Raw genomic sequence first — 15650 nt, forward strand, 5'->3', positions numbered from 1 at the left:
TTCTCTGTCATTCGACCGATGAAGTGTGTGTCAGTCGCTGCATTCGCCTCTTCTTTCATCCCTCCTCCTCCCCCCCTCACTAGACTCTCCTTCTGACTCTGTTCTAGCTAACCTCCATCTCTCTATCTCTAACACCATGAAGCCTGCCTCAGAACACAACTCTTGGTATGACTTGGCCGCTTTGAAAAGCAAGTGCAAAGCTGCAGAGCAGAAGTGGCAGGCATCTAGGTCATCCTTTGAAAAACTGGCCTGCCGCCTACTCCAAAGGCAATACTGTTTCTCCATATGCTCCAAGAAGAGGACGCATGTCCAAGCCCACATCCCTGTAGTCACCAATAACACGGCTGAACTCTTTAAAATCTGCAAGAAACTTTCCAGTCCTTCTGCAGTCTCCTCCTCTCCTCCTCCCTCCCAGCCCCTCTGCTCTGCACTGGCCACCCACTTTTCCTCCAAAACTCTGGGAATTCTGTCCTCTCTGTCCTCTCTGTCATCTACTCCCCCACACCCTCTTCCTCCTGCCTCCCTTGGCTCCCTTCTTCCCCCCATACTCTCCTCTTTCTCTCCCATTGCATGTGATGAGAGCTCTAGAGTTATGCATTTTATGAAAGTCTCCTCTAAACAAGCGCCCCCCTGCTCCTTCAGAACCATCAGGAACAGCTTTGGCTTACCTCTGCAACCACTCATTTGCCTCTGGCTCCTTCCCTCAGCCCCTTAAGCACTCTCTTGTGCTCCATCTCCTAGAAAAACTGTCTGCTGACCCCTCCTGCACAGCTAACTATCGCCCTATCTCTATCACCCATTTGTCGGTCAAACTCTTGGAAAAGTAGGTCATCCCCAGCTGACCCTCCACACCAAAATGGTTGGTTGCCTCCATGACCACCAGTCTGGTTTCAGGGCAGCCAGAGGCATGGAAACTGCTCTCCTGAACACCTGTGAAGACCTACTCTCTAACCTGGACCCCTCTGTCCTGGTCCTCCTTGATCTTTCTTCTGTTTTTGACATAGTCAACCACTCCATCCTCATAAACCATCTCCAAGATACCCTTGGACAGTGCCATGGACAGGGCACTGGCATGGCTGACCTCCTTCCTCTCAAACAGACCTTCCCAAGTGCAAATGGGTCCTTTTTTCTCCTCCACCTCACTCTCTACCAGTGGCATCCCTCAGGGCTGTATCCTATCACCATGGTTCCTCAACATCTACCTGGCACCTCTGGCCCATCTGATCTCCACTTTCTCCCCCAATTTGCAGTATTACGCAGTCGACCCACAGCTCTCTTTCAAGCTGCATTCCCCTACCTCTTCCTCCTCCTCCCTCATGCCTGACTGCCTGGCTTCTATTCAGGCATGGTGCTCTGCCGGTGATATCTGCCTGAATGCCAGTAAGACAGAGAGCCTTCTCACTCGGACGCCTGCTCCTTGTTTCCCCCCACCCCACTCTCTGGCCAGACTCCTTTGGTCCTCTCCCCACACCCACTTGTCATGCAAAAAATCTTGGCATCATCTATGACCTCTCTCTCTCTTTCTCTCCACACATCATGGACCCTGCCAAAAAGTCCAGTTGTCAGCTTGATCTCCTCAGAGGCATTCTACCTTTCCTCACCTTGCCCCAGAAACTCAATATCTCCAGAGCCCTGGTTCTCTCTAGGCTTGACTACTTCAATTGCCTGCCTCTTTCCTCCCTTCGCCCCCTTCAACTAATCCAAAACAGGTTAAGACTGTGAGACTTATCCTTGGCCTCAAGCCCAGGGACTGCATCTCTCCAGCCCTAAAGTCTCTCCACTGGCTCCCGATGACCGCAAGGATCAAATTCAAGACCCTTTGCATCATCCACAAGGCTGTCTGGGGTCTGGCACCTCTTTACATCCAGCCCCCCCCCAACCAACCTCCCAACCAGAGTACTTCAGTCTTCTGGGTCCAACACTCTGCAGGTCAAAGTTTCTCCAAGCAGAGAATAGGAGGTATATCCCTTTCCTTGGCTGGCTCCTCTCTCGGGAACAGACTCCCTCCCCCCTCAGACTTGAGCCGGATTGTCTTAAGTTCTGGAAACTTCTCAGGACTTTCCATTTCTCCTCTTCCTTCCCTCTCCCCTTCTCATGCTAAACTCTCCATCTGCTGCTGGGACTGGGGCCTGGTCCCTTCAGAGTCATGCACGGGCTAGACCAGTCCCCCAGCATCCTGTGCCAGCACTGGCCCTCAGGTCCCCTTTCCCAGACTAGCCCAACCAGGACCAGCCTCCCTGTCCACCGCACACCCCCCTCTTCCCTTGGCACTTGACGCCTTGGCCCTCCCAGCAATTGCCCTCCCTCACCCCTAGGGGTACCCCACTCCAACACTTCTCCTTCTACCCTCCCCCTTGCACTTTTCCCGTTGGCATGCACTTGCATAGTAGCATTGTCACAAGGCCAATATATCCATTCTGTGGTGTCCTACTTTTTGATTCCCTTGCCCCCTACCCCCCTTCTTGTCTTGTGGCACCTGGAGACACCTGTGTATAGTCACCATACAAATGTCCAATAAATAAATAAACGATTTTGGTAGTAATTTGGCAGATTTACAGGTGAATTACGGCTAAACTCGTAATGAGGCAGAGTGTCTTTTATTCCCTTTTCGGTGCTGACCATGGGCCTGTTATCTGTACTACCTCATTCTTCCTTTAAGAGTGTTACAGTTTCAGGTAACATGCATTCACTCACTTTAGGGAGCAATCTCCAACGTGTACATTGTTTATGGCTGTTACACCTGCTGTTTTCACTGTCCATATGTCTGTCCAGCCTCTCATAATACTCCATCTCAGAGGTGGCCTAATAAAGTTACTTTCTGCCTTCTAATACCAAATGCACTCTGGGTAATTCCATCAAAAAATGCTAAACCAGCTTTTGTCCACTTATTGTTGAAAATGTCTTCCCAGCACCACTTGTCATTGCCAAGGCCTTGCCTTTTAATGCCAGGGCCCATCACCCAAAGTCAATGCCTATTTGATTGTGCCAACATCCATGGAGGTGGAGGTGTTATAGTAACATTTCAAACTATTGCGATTGTTTATGTCTACTCTTTGTATTCAAAAACATTTAAAAATAACAAAACGTATTTTTTGTCCCTACAAGTTGTGCAATATTAACCCACCTTCCACTGCCAATAAGCTCTTAAAAGAAGATAACATAAGAAAACATAAGAAAATTAATACACATTCTCCCGTGTGCACATTTCAGGCGGCATGCAACTTTGTATCTGCGTGGTTGCAATTTTGCTTCCCAGCTCTAGTGTGTTTTTTGGACTCTGCGCAACATGTAATGTAACGGCAGTGGTCTTGTATAGCAACCGTTTGCCACTTTTGGTGGCCTCAATGCACATGGATGTGTAGGAAGAAGGGGGTAGGGTCATTAGTGGGGCAGCAGTAGCGGCAGATGTGAAACCTGTGTTGTTGATGAATGCAGGTTGTAAATACCCAGCTCCTGTGGCGCAATCTTCTTTATATGGGTTTGGCCACTTTGGAGTATGTTAAGAACTGATAGGCTACAGCACTTTGAGATTGTGGGAGATTGTAATAGACCTAAAGAGGAGATCTGAGTCATGACTTAGGGCCTCATCACGAGTTGGGCGGTAACACCGGTGCTATTAGCGCCGGCGTCAATAGCCCTACCGCCAAACCCCCCAGCGCTAATAGCGCCGGATCACGGGCTTGGCAGAACGGGTATTGCCCATTCCCCACTGAGCCCATTCGGGAATTCCCCATTCCCCATTGGGCTCAATGGGGAATTTTTGCGCTCTTACTGCCGGCAGATTTCCCGCTGGCATTAAGAGCGCGAAATGTTGGCAGATTTCCCCCCAGCTCAGAGCTGGGGGGAAATCTGCCAAACCCGTGATTTGGCAGACCCTTAAATGCGGGGCTAATAGCGCTACCGCCGCATTTAAGGGTTACTGCCAAACTCGTGATGAGGCCCTTAGTGTTGAGGTGCTAACAGCTAGATCTGTGGGTGGGGGGGTTGTGTGCAGTGTAATTGGTAGGAGATTTTAAAGGCAAATCAATTAGTTGGGAGGAGGAGAAGGACTTACAGGCAAAACAGCCTGCAACCCATATCTCCTACCTCCATTTCGCTATCCCACATTGCCACTATCTCTCTCGATATCTCTCTCTGTATCCCTCTCCCTCGCTCTCTCTATTTATCTCTCTCTCACTCTCTTTTGGTCTCATATAGATCCATTGTATCCCATATTGACCAAAGCAAGGATCTGCGATTGGCAGATGAGGGAAAAGGGGGGGTCTGGAATCTCCACTCATTGTCATACACTGCATGCCAGCTGCTATGGGAGGCAAGAACCTATGGTTGGGAGAAAGGACTGCTTGAAAACTGCTGATATTTATATGTGTCCACTATGTTGATATCAGTGATGAAATGGCATACTCCCTAGGGCAGAAGGCAGCTGTGGCGTAATCACTGACACAAATTTGTAAACACAGCGCCAGTGCTTAGTTTGTAAGAAAATAAGTGGCAGGGCCCAAATATTTTCTTGCATGCTTGTGACACTGTGGGCGGGCAGTTACCCACCATTGCTGGCACCACCCACAGCTGCTCCCGACCGGGTCGACACATTTGGAGGTAAACTACAGCTTGCACCTGCTCATTGGGGTTGATGGATGCTCCTGCTAGCATTACTTCACAATCATGTCTGAAACAATAAGTGCTGGGGCTCAGAAATAAGTGCCGGGGCTGAGCCCTGGCAAACACCCCCACAAATGAAGTACTGCACAGAGCATGTGGATAAAGTGTACTTGTTAGCCAAAGCATTCTTTCTCACAGAATCTATCTTCACTTTGTTCTTATAAAATCGAAAAAACTCAAGAGAATACACTTCACAGATGGCGTTCCCCTACATCCCTGCATATGGTTTTCTGTGTAATGAATTCATTGCATCAACGATTTATGTATCATCTCACTCTGTAAGAAGTTGCCTGGCAAAGCTGCAATACTCCTGGTACCAACTGTAGGAATTACTTGAACAACAGGTAATGAGAGGCCAGGAAACATTTGTAAACGGGAGGTCATATTTTAATTAGACATTATTAATCTTTCGGAAGGTGAGGGCCCTTGATTTGTGAACAGGGTGTATGTCCGAAAGGGGGGAAGGATGTAATGATAACTTGAGGTGGAAATTGAGTTTCTTTGCCGTTCACAACAGTTTGGTTCAGTGCTTAAAACGTTTCATTGAGAAAGGAAATTAGTGTCGAGAAAAATGTTGACAGGAAGCCCTCTCAATACATTTGTGGGGTTTGCCTCGAGGCTGCTTGATGTGGTGTGAAGGGCAACCAACACTCCGTCGACATGGTCACAGTTCGGTCTAATGTGCCATTGGAGCTCCACACCAAGCGTTGCAGTCAAGAGTGGCCCCTTTTCATTTCCAGCCGTCAAGCTTCACATCAAACATGTCTCCGCTGCTCTCTCGCGACAAAAGCCTCTGTGAAATTTGTCAATCGGTGTCGTGTACTCCTTTCATATCTCAGAAAAGGCAAACAAAGCTAACTAAGATGTTTGATCTAGAAACTTCTCCGAGAATGCTGCTCCGAGGGAACTAATAACCAAGAGAAGGGGTCAGACGTCTCGATGCTGCTGCCTGTCCACATAACTGTGTCCACTTTCAGTGGAGTGAGGGATTACATTGGGCAGAAAAGGTAAGATTTCCTGTCTGGAGACGATGTATGATTGCGTTCCAGCAATTTATGATTGATCGATGGCTGGTGTCAAGAAATATAATCACCCTTGAACAACGCGCCACCCCCTTCGCAGAGATGAAAAAAAGAATGTTCCTTTTCTTTCACAGTGTCTCAGATCATCTTTGCTGTCCAGCGTCACCGGCTGGCAGAGGCTTCGCTAAGGGACGGCTGTGGGGTTGGGGGGGCGATAGCCCCAGGTCTTTAGGCTATATCCCGGATAGAAGCTTAGGAGATACGACCAAAATGCTCGCTAGCCCCGACATTAGCGTAGCCCCAGATCTTTTCCAGACCTAGCAACACCCCAGCCGGCTGGCACATGACGTAATGCACCAATAGTCATCAGTTTGGCATAGGCCTTGAGTGGTATTATGGAAACGATCGCGCCAGGCGCGCAGCTTGGAGAGTGCAGGCACTAGCTGCGAACATGTCAGGAGCACAAGTAGGCGTGAATGAATAAACAGTGTTCCGGCTGCAGTCCTCACTCACCTCGTGTCTGGGTGTGCATGCATGTTACCTGTTTCTATGCAACACACACATGTATGGTGGATATCGGTGCGTGCATGCTTATTCATTATCACATGCTTGTGCTGCAGACACATTCCACCACCACTCTTTATTGTCAACTCTTGCGGCCCGATTGTCAATATATCTTTTCATGCAGGTAATGGGGTGCACCAGTGAGTTTCCCCTCCCCTGAGTAAAGAAAACATTGTACAGGGTCACATGATACGCACATTCAGAGGCTCTTATTTTCCCTATTTCATGTACTGCACTGCCCCTGCCCTTCCCCCCGTACTTTTCCCCTTCCCCCCTGCACTTGCGCGATCTCAATGTCACCAGGCCTAGTAGGATCGTTGTCTCTGTCTTCCCTCTGCCTCATCGCGCCTTGAAACACTTGTGTATAGGCACGTTATAAATGCCATATCATATCATATACCGTGCGCGATTGGGCAAGGGGGGATAAGGAGGTTTCATCGCAGGAGAATTAGTTGAATTTGTCGATTTTTTTAATGAATTTGCCCGCAAACTTTTGTGTGGAGCTGGGTAAAGGTAATAATTAAGGTGCAGAAAATAGGGGGGGGCTGCAGGGGTCTCCCCCACCTACATTTGCGGGCAAATTGAATAAAGGAAAAAAAACTATTAGATGAAATCGGATTCAATGATTTCTCTTCGATGAAATCACATAGAACCGCGCACGGCAATAGGGCAAATGTAGAGCTTGCATTTCTCTGCATCTACTTTGCACAGGGGGGGTGCACAATGCATGACAGTGTCATTTCTGACCCTTTTGTGCTTTCATTTTAGGTGGACTAGCAGTGGCATAAACATTTCCTGCCCGGCTTGCATTTCTTTATTAGCCCACAGGGGACATACATGTTTTTTACTTTAACATTCCTGTACAGCAGGCCAATTAAAGGCCTGTCACATTTGAACCAAACGCCCAGCACCCCCAGAGTGATGGAAGCCTGTCATACATTAGTGTTGGAACCGGACTACCAACACTAATATGTATAATGTGGAAGAGCAGTGCAGAATTCATGCCACAACACAGCTCCTTGCAGATTCATTCATTCATTCATTTGGTATAGCGCCTTTCACCATAATTATGGCCCCAACGTGCTTTTGGGTGAACACCCTATGAAGGACTGGAGTCCAACATTTTGGGAGAATTTGGGAGGTGCTATTATGCATTTGTGCATTTCAGCCATTGACGTTATGTGAGGATGGCCAAGACCCTGCTAGTTACCCATGTCTAACTGGAGTGTGTATGGGTGCAGCAGAACTGTACTATGGACAGGGATTGTGTTTAAGGAGAGAAAGTTATGTGCAAAGATAAAGTTCACATTTTTGCCTTTAAAAGTAGCTTCATTCTAATGGCAGAGGTGTTGTGAAGTAGTGTATTTGTTATATGGGATTGCAGGGTGTGTAGAAGTGAGCCTGTGCCTTACTTTAAATTGCGAAGGTGCAGCAGGAGAGAGGAGAAAAGGGTTAGCTGTACAAACAACAATGTTTACTTCCTGGATTCCATCTATGCAGATACAGCAGTGCCATGTTTCACAGATGATCTAAGCTCTAGGTGAATGCATAATACCTTACACAATTCGGCTAAAGGCGAGATATGACTACCTTAAGCAAAAGGGATAAAAGCAAGATAAGGCTGCTTTACACAATTAGGCTAAATGTGAGATACATTGCTGATTGACACAAATGGGCTAAAGCCTCAAAAAAGCAAGGTAAGGCTACCATACTCAGGCTAAATGCAAGATATGGCTGACTGACACAAATGGACTAAAAGCAAAGTAAGGCTACCTTACACAATTAGGCTAAATGCAAGATATTGCTGACTGATGCAAATGGGCTAAAAGCAAAGAAAGGCTACCTTACACAATTGGGCTAAATGCAAGATATTGCTGACTGACACAAATGGGCTAATGCCTTAAATAGCAAAGTAAGGCTACCTTAATCAGGCTAAATGTGAGATATGGCTGACTGACACAAATGGGCTAAAAGCAAAGTAAGGCTGCCTTACACAATTGGGCTAAATACGAGATATTGCTGACTGATGCAAATGGGCTAAAAGCAAGGTAAGGCTAAATGGTAAGTCTGCAATGGTAGCCTGCGTGAATATGGTGATCTGTGCATTTTAAAAAATGGGGCATCTAAAAAAACACCTTTTTGGCACTTTTAGATGATCGATTTCTTCAGAATTTGGCCCAAAGAGCCTTTAGGGTTCTACTCAGCTCGGTATCTATTTCTGAAACCTAGTCAATTGATAATGTAAACATTTCTTTCTAACGATGTACCGAACATCTAGAAATCCAATATATTGATTTTCCAATATCATGCTCATTCACTTGTGTACATGCGTGTTATAAAAGCCACATCATATCATATCATACATAATATGCTGGCATTCATGTAAACATGAATACACAAATGGATATCTGTCATGATCTCTGCTTCCAAAAGGTCAGGGTTTTCCCAACTCCCTTGGAAGCAGATCCATAACCCAGGTTCCGAGTGCCAACCAGTCCCAATTGGGACCTTTTGGACCCAGTCCTGGCGCCAGTGGCACCAGGCTCATAAATATGCCCAGTCCCAGCGCTGGAAGCGCCGGGCTCATAATGCTTGGGTGGACTTACCTGCAGCAGACCATGCTGCTTACTTGCCTGCCAGTTGAGCCTCTGATCCTCTTCTGTTTGGAACTACTTTTCCTGTTGGGTGGGGCAGGAGCCACTCCCTAGATTCAGAACACTGGAACTCTTCTGGAAAGCAGGAACTCTTTTCTTACCTAGGCGTGGCTGTGGAAGGAGACACCTAAGCACTACAGGAGGCTATTTAAACCACACACGATGGATGAATCTTGCTTTGCGTTATTCTGCATCCTCTGCAGCAGAACGCTCATCGTGTCTTCTGCATCTGATCCTGGGCCTAAGGAAAAAGCTTACCATCCTGAATCCAGTCTTCAGCAACACCTATAAAGACAAGAAAGAACAGGTTAGCATTACGGTCTTCAGTGACAGCTCTTCACTTACCTGGTCCATCGGCTGTCACCAACGCCTCGCGCTGCATTCCGGCATCTGAAAGACAAAGGCTTACCTACTCTTCGTGCGCTCCGGAGGTCTTCACACTGCATTCCGGCATCTGAAAGACAAAAGCTTACCAACTCTTCGCACGCTCCGGAGGCCTTCGGCGCTGCATCCCGCATCTGAAAGACAAAACAAGGTGCGTTTAAAGACATTGGGGAACTTTAATACTCACGTGCCATTACTCCTTTCCACATCTAACCCAGTGGGTATTCCGGCACCCTGCAGCCGCTCCGAGCTTGTACCTGCAAAATAAAAAGACAGTTAGAGCGCATCGTGAAGCAGGCAACAAGCGCTTACTTACGTGCTTCCAGGCGCTTCTATTCATCACACGGGCTCCATCTTCAACTCACTTCAGCCCGTCATCCGCCATCGCCGGAACCCTGCAAAACAAGAAACATCATTACTAAAGACTTTAAAGACATTAGAATTACTCGAAACTTACCGTTCGTGCAGTAAACGATGGACAGCAGTCCTCTGAAGTCAAGAGGCCTGCTCCCCTTATCCAGTGAAGAAACTGGTTACAGCACCCTGCCCCGAGGCAGATGGAGAGCACGGCGTTCACTTACCTAAGGTGAGAGCGTTAACCTTTGGGCTTCTACAGGAGAAGAGAAAGGGAAGAAGAGAGAGACATTCAATAACCCAGTTCCTTAATCCCATATTTTCTATCTGCAGACATCTTACCCTTCGAGTCAGACATACAGTGCACAGAGGTCCAGCCCAAAGAGCCAGCCGTGTGTTACACATCACCTTTGAAGATACGGTATACGCCCAGTCAAGACCGGCGCCTCTACGGGAATCAGGTGAGCGTTACAGAACGCAAAGCCTACCACAAAACTCCCGTCCAGGCGCTATGGAAACCTCGGATACCGACCAGCTAGCCCAGTTACTTGGGGAACTAAGGGCAGAAGTGCATGCAGCCCGTCAGGAAACGAACGCTCTAAGAAGGGAACTGATTATTTCCAAGGAGCGAACCGATGATCTCGCTAGACAATTGCTACAGTCACAAGCCGGACAGACCCCGTTACCCGCATCTGGGGGAAATCTTCCTTCTACATCCTCTATGAATCCAGTGCAGATAAACCTACCTGGGAATGTACCTCTGGCTCCGCCCGAACGATTTTCTGGTGACCCAAAGAGGTTTGCAGTATTTATCAATCAGTGCCGGTTGCATTTCTTATGCCGGCCAGCAGCCTTTCCAACTGATCAAGCTAAAGTAGCTTTCGTGCTTTCGTACCTTAGTGGCAATGCGGCAGACTGGTCGATCCCTCTAGTAAATCAAGATGATCCGGTCCTCCATGATTTTCAAGCTTTTCAGCTCAGTATGGAAAAACTGTTCGCAAGACATTCACAGGGGCAGGCCTTGGACAATGAGCTTCTTTCGTTGCGACAAGGTAATCAAGACCTTTTGGCTTATATTGCGTCTTTCAACAGACTGATAGTGGAAACTCAATGGCCTGAGGACAAAAGGATTACGCTGTTTTATAGAGGTCTACGTGGAGAGCTCAAAGATGTGTTAGCCCAAGTAGTGAATCCCCCACAAGATTGTTCGGACTATATAGACTTAGTCGTTCAAATAGATCACAGACTGCAGAACAGGAAGGCCGATCGTTCCAAGTTTGATGCTCGAGTATTTTCCAAACCGCCAACTCCTTCCAAAGGAGTAGACTCCGGGGAACCCATGCAAATAGGGGGTCTGAAAGGTCCTCTAACACAAAAGGAGCGGGAAAGGAGAAAACAGTTGCAATTATGCCTCTATTGCGGAAACTCAGGGCACTTTCTTCGAGACTGTCCGGTGAAACCTGCCAAGAAGGCAGTAGGAGCTGCAGTTACCAAAGTTACAAACTCTGAGCAGGGAAACGACCTCGCCCGACAAGAATAGAGGTCCTCTTGCCGAGCGTGAAAACCAGTTCCGTGACCTCGCATTGCGTGATACCTATGGTCCTCATTAGCCCTGATAATCCGGATCGATTACATGCAATTGAAGCTTACGTCGACAGCGGTGCCATCGGCAATTATGTGGATCATGAAATGGTTTTGAGGATGAATCTAACTCTTTGTCCCAAGGCTGTAAAGGACGTCATTACTACGGTGGATGGTACGGAGATAGCCTCCGGGCCAGTAACGCATACCACTCAAGAGGTGACGCTAGTAAGTCAAGATGGACACCATGAGAAGATCGTGTTCGATGTGATCAAGGCCCCTCAGTTTCAGATTATTCTAGGAATACCTTGGTTAGAGAAACACAATCCTCTGATCGATTGGCGAGCAAGAACGGTCCAGTTTCCAGAATGTGTCTCTACTTGTCACCCTCCACCTGGCGTTGCACTGGCAGCAATTTCTTCAGAGACTCCCCAGTTACCTCCCGAATACCTAGAATACCAAGATGTTTTCCGGAAGGATCAGGCTAACTCTCTACCTCCTCATAGGTCTTATGACTGCCAGATAGACCTGATACCTGGATCTACTCCTCCTTGTAGTAGAATTTATGCCCTCACCGAGCCTGAGAACCTTCACCTTCGACAATACCTGGATCAATACCTGGCAAATGGGTTTATTCGTCCTTCCAAGTCCCCTGCTTCTTCAGCTTTGTTCTTCGTTCCAAAAAAGGAAGGAGACCTTAGAACTTGTATAGATTATCGCTCCCTGAACCAGATCACCGTTAAGAATAGATATCCGTTACCTTTGATCCCTGAACTCCTGGACCAAGTCAGAAAAGCATGCATATATACAAAGCTGGATCTTAGAGGAGCTTACCACTTGGTACGAGTAAAAGAGGGCGATGAATGGAAGACGGCCTTCCGCACCAAGTATGGGCTATTTGAATATCAGGTCATGCCCTTCGGACTTTGCAATGCCCCTGCCGCCTTTCAATATTTTATGAACGATGTCCTCAGAGAGCTCATAGATGTGTGTGTTGTTTACATTGACGACATCCTCGTTTATTCTTCATCGGAATCTGAACATCGGAAACACGTGAAAATGGTCCTCGAAAGATTGCGTCAACACAAACTTTTCGCTAAGTTGGAAAAATGTGTTTTCAACGTGACTGAAGTTGAATTCTTGGGATTCATATTATCACCTGGCGGAGTGCGTATGGATTCAAAGAAGGTCGATGCAGTTCTCAAATGGCCATCACCATCCTCCGTAAAAGGTGTGCAAAGCATGTTAGGCTTCGCTAACTTTTACCGCAGGTTTATCCCCGAATTCTCTCGAATAGTCCAGCCCATCACTGCCTTGTTAAAGAAAAACAAACGTTTTGAATGGTCTACCGAGGCGGAACAAGCTTTCCAGGATTTGAAGACTAAATTTATCTCTGCACCAATCTTAAAACACCCTCGCCCCGAACTCCCCTACATCGTGGAAACTGATGCTTCAAGCCTTGCCATGGGGGCAGTTCTATCACAAAAGGACCCGGTAACCAATCAGTTGCATCCCGTGGCATTTTGGTCCCGCAAATTCTCGCCTCCTGAAATCAATTACACGATTACTGACAAGGAACTTCTGGCTATCAAGTCTGCCTTTAAGGCTTGGCGGCATTATCTGCTGGGGGCCCGACACACCGTTACTGGGATTACGGATCACCGAAACCTGCAATATTTGAAAACCGCAAAAGCCCAATCCTCTAGACAACTCCGTTGGGCATTATTCTTTGCCGAGTTTGACTTCATAATTACCTATCGACCTGGTACAAAGAACGGTAAAGCTGATGCCCTTTCTCGGATGGGAGTGGAAGAACACTTGATCAACCCTAAACCTGTACCAATCATTCCCAAACAAAGAATTCTGGGTGTAATCGCCACAGAATCCATAGAGGAAGTTAAGGATAAAGCCAGGCAACTTGTAACTCCAGCAGACATACAGAATTGGCATCTGCAGGGAAAGGACTTTGCAGTAAAGGACAACTTATTGTATTTCCAAGAACGATTATACCTACCCAGCACAGATTTACAGAAAAAAGTAATCTCTTGTTATCACGATTCTTTAATGGAAGGACATCCCGGTATGGCCAAGACCTCAGAAAAGATCAAGCGCTACTTCTGGTGGCCGTCTTGGAAAAAAGATATCAGAGACTTTATAATGTCCTGTGGAGTATGCGCCCAAAACAAGAGTCAAAAGGAAAGACCAGCAGGCCTCTTACGCCCTATTGACATCCCACCTCGCCCTTGGCATACGCTTTCTATGGACTTCATCACCGATCTACCTCCATGCTCCGGACACAATACGATTCTAGTAATCGTGGACTTATTCTCCAAGATGGCGCATTTCATTCCGCTCAAAGGCTTGCCAACAGCAGCAACTCTGGCCCGAGAATTTCTCGAAAACATCGTCCGACTGCACGGTTTTCCTTCGGTTCTAATTTCGGATCGAGGTAGTCAATTTATTTCTCATTTTTGGCGAAGTTGCTGTCGGTCGGCTCAAATTGATGTGAGACTATCGACCAGTCACCACCCTCAGACCGACGGACAAACCGAGAGGACCAATCAAACTCTGGAACAGTATTTACGCTGCATGCTGCAACAAACTGAAAAAACTTGGAAAGACATCCTTTGGATAGCCGAATATGCCTACAATAACTCTGTCCATTCGGGAACTGGGAAAACCCCGTTTTTTCTTTTGTACGGCAGTCACCCTCGAACCTCGGAGTTGGATCCCCTCCAAGATCTTGAAACACCAGCAGTAGACTACCTGCATTCTACAATCACCCAAGCCTTTAAGGAAGCTGTTTCTCACCTTCAAAGGGCTAAAGAACAATACAAGAAAGGAGCAGATCAACATCGGAAGGAAGCCCCTCAATATCAAGTAGGGGATCAAGTCTGGTTATCCACCAAATATCTACCTCTAAAAGGGCCACGCACATTCAACCCAAGATACCTTGGTCCCTATTCCATCACTACCATAGTAAACCCAGTAGCGGTCAAGTTGGACTTGCCCCCGCACATGAAGATACATCCGGTCTTCCACGTCTCTCTATTAAAACCCGTGCAACCTCAAACCCGACTAACTAAATCTCCAAAACCTATCCTAGTTGATGGAGAACTGGAGTTTGAAGTCAAAAGCATTCTGGACTCCAAGATCTCCAAATCTAAACTATTTTACCTAATTGACTGGAAAGGCTACGGCCCCCAAGAGAGATCCTGGGAACCTGCTGAATATGTCCACGCTCCTCGCCTAATCAAAAGATTTCACCGAACATTTCCTGACAAGCCAAAACCCCCGGAGAAGCCCTGTTTGGGAGGGGCCTTGGGGGGGGGGTACTGTCATGATCTCTGCTTCCAAAAGGTCAGGGTTTTCCCAACTCCCTTGGAAGCAGATCCATAACCCAGGTTCCGAGTGCCAACCAGTCCCAATTGGGACCTTTTGGACCCAGTCCTGGCGCCAGTGGCACCAGGCTCATAAATATGCCCAGTCCCAGCGCTGGAAGCGCCGGGCTCATAATGCTTGGGTGGACTTACCTGCAGCAGACCATGCTGCTTACTTGCCTGCCAGTTGAGCCTCTGATCCTCTTCTGTTTGGAACTACTTTTCCTGTTGGGTGGGGCAGGAGCCACTCCCTAGATTCAGAACACTGGAACTCTTCTGGAAAGCAGGAACTCTTTTCTTACCTAGGCGTGGCTGTGGAAGGAGACACCTAAGCACTACAGGAGGCTATTTAAACCACACCCGATGGATGAATCTTGCTTTGCGTTATTCTGCATCCTCTGCAGCAGAACGCTCATCGTGTCTTCTGCATCTGATCCTGGGCCTAAGGAAAAAGGCTTACCATCCTGAATCCAGTCTTCAGCAACACCTATAAAGACAAGAAAGAACAGGTTAGCATTACGGTCTTCAGTGACAGCTCTTCACTTACCTGGTCCATCGGCTGTCACCAACGCCTCGCGCTGCATTCCGGCATCTGAAAGACAAAGGCTTACCTACTCTTCGTGCGCTCCGGAGGTCTTCACACTGCATTCCGCCATCTGAAAGACAAAAGCTTACCAACTCTTCGCACGCTCCGGAGGCCTTCGGCGCTGCATCCCGTATCTGAAAGACAAAACAAGATGCGTTTAAAGACATTGGGGAACTTTAATACTCACGTGCCATTACTCCTTTCCACATCTAACCCAGTGGGTATTCCGGCACCCTGCAGCCGCTCCGAACTTGTACCTGCAAAATAAAAAGACAGTTAGAGCGCATCGTGAAGCAGGCAACAAGCGCTTACTTACGTGCTTCCAGGCGCTTCTATTCATCACACGGGCTCCATCTTCAACTCACTTCAGCCCGTCATCCGCCATCGCCGGAACCCTGCAAAACAAGAAACATCATTACTAAAGACTTTAAAGACATTAGAATTACTCGAAACTTACCGTTCG

Source organism: Ambystoma mexicanum, chromosome 5q (assembly GCF_040938575.1).
Source record: "Ambystoma mexicanum isolate Mex_15411 chromosome 5q, UKY_AmexF1_1, whole genome shotgun sequence".
NCBI lineage: Eukaryota > Metazoa > Chordata > Amphibia > Caudata > Ambystomatidae > Ambystoma > Ambystoma mexicanum.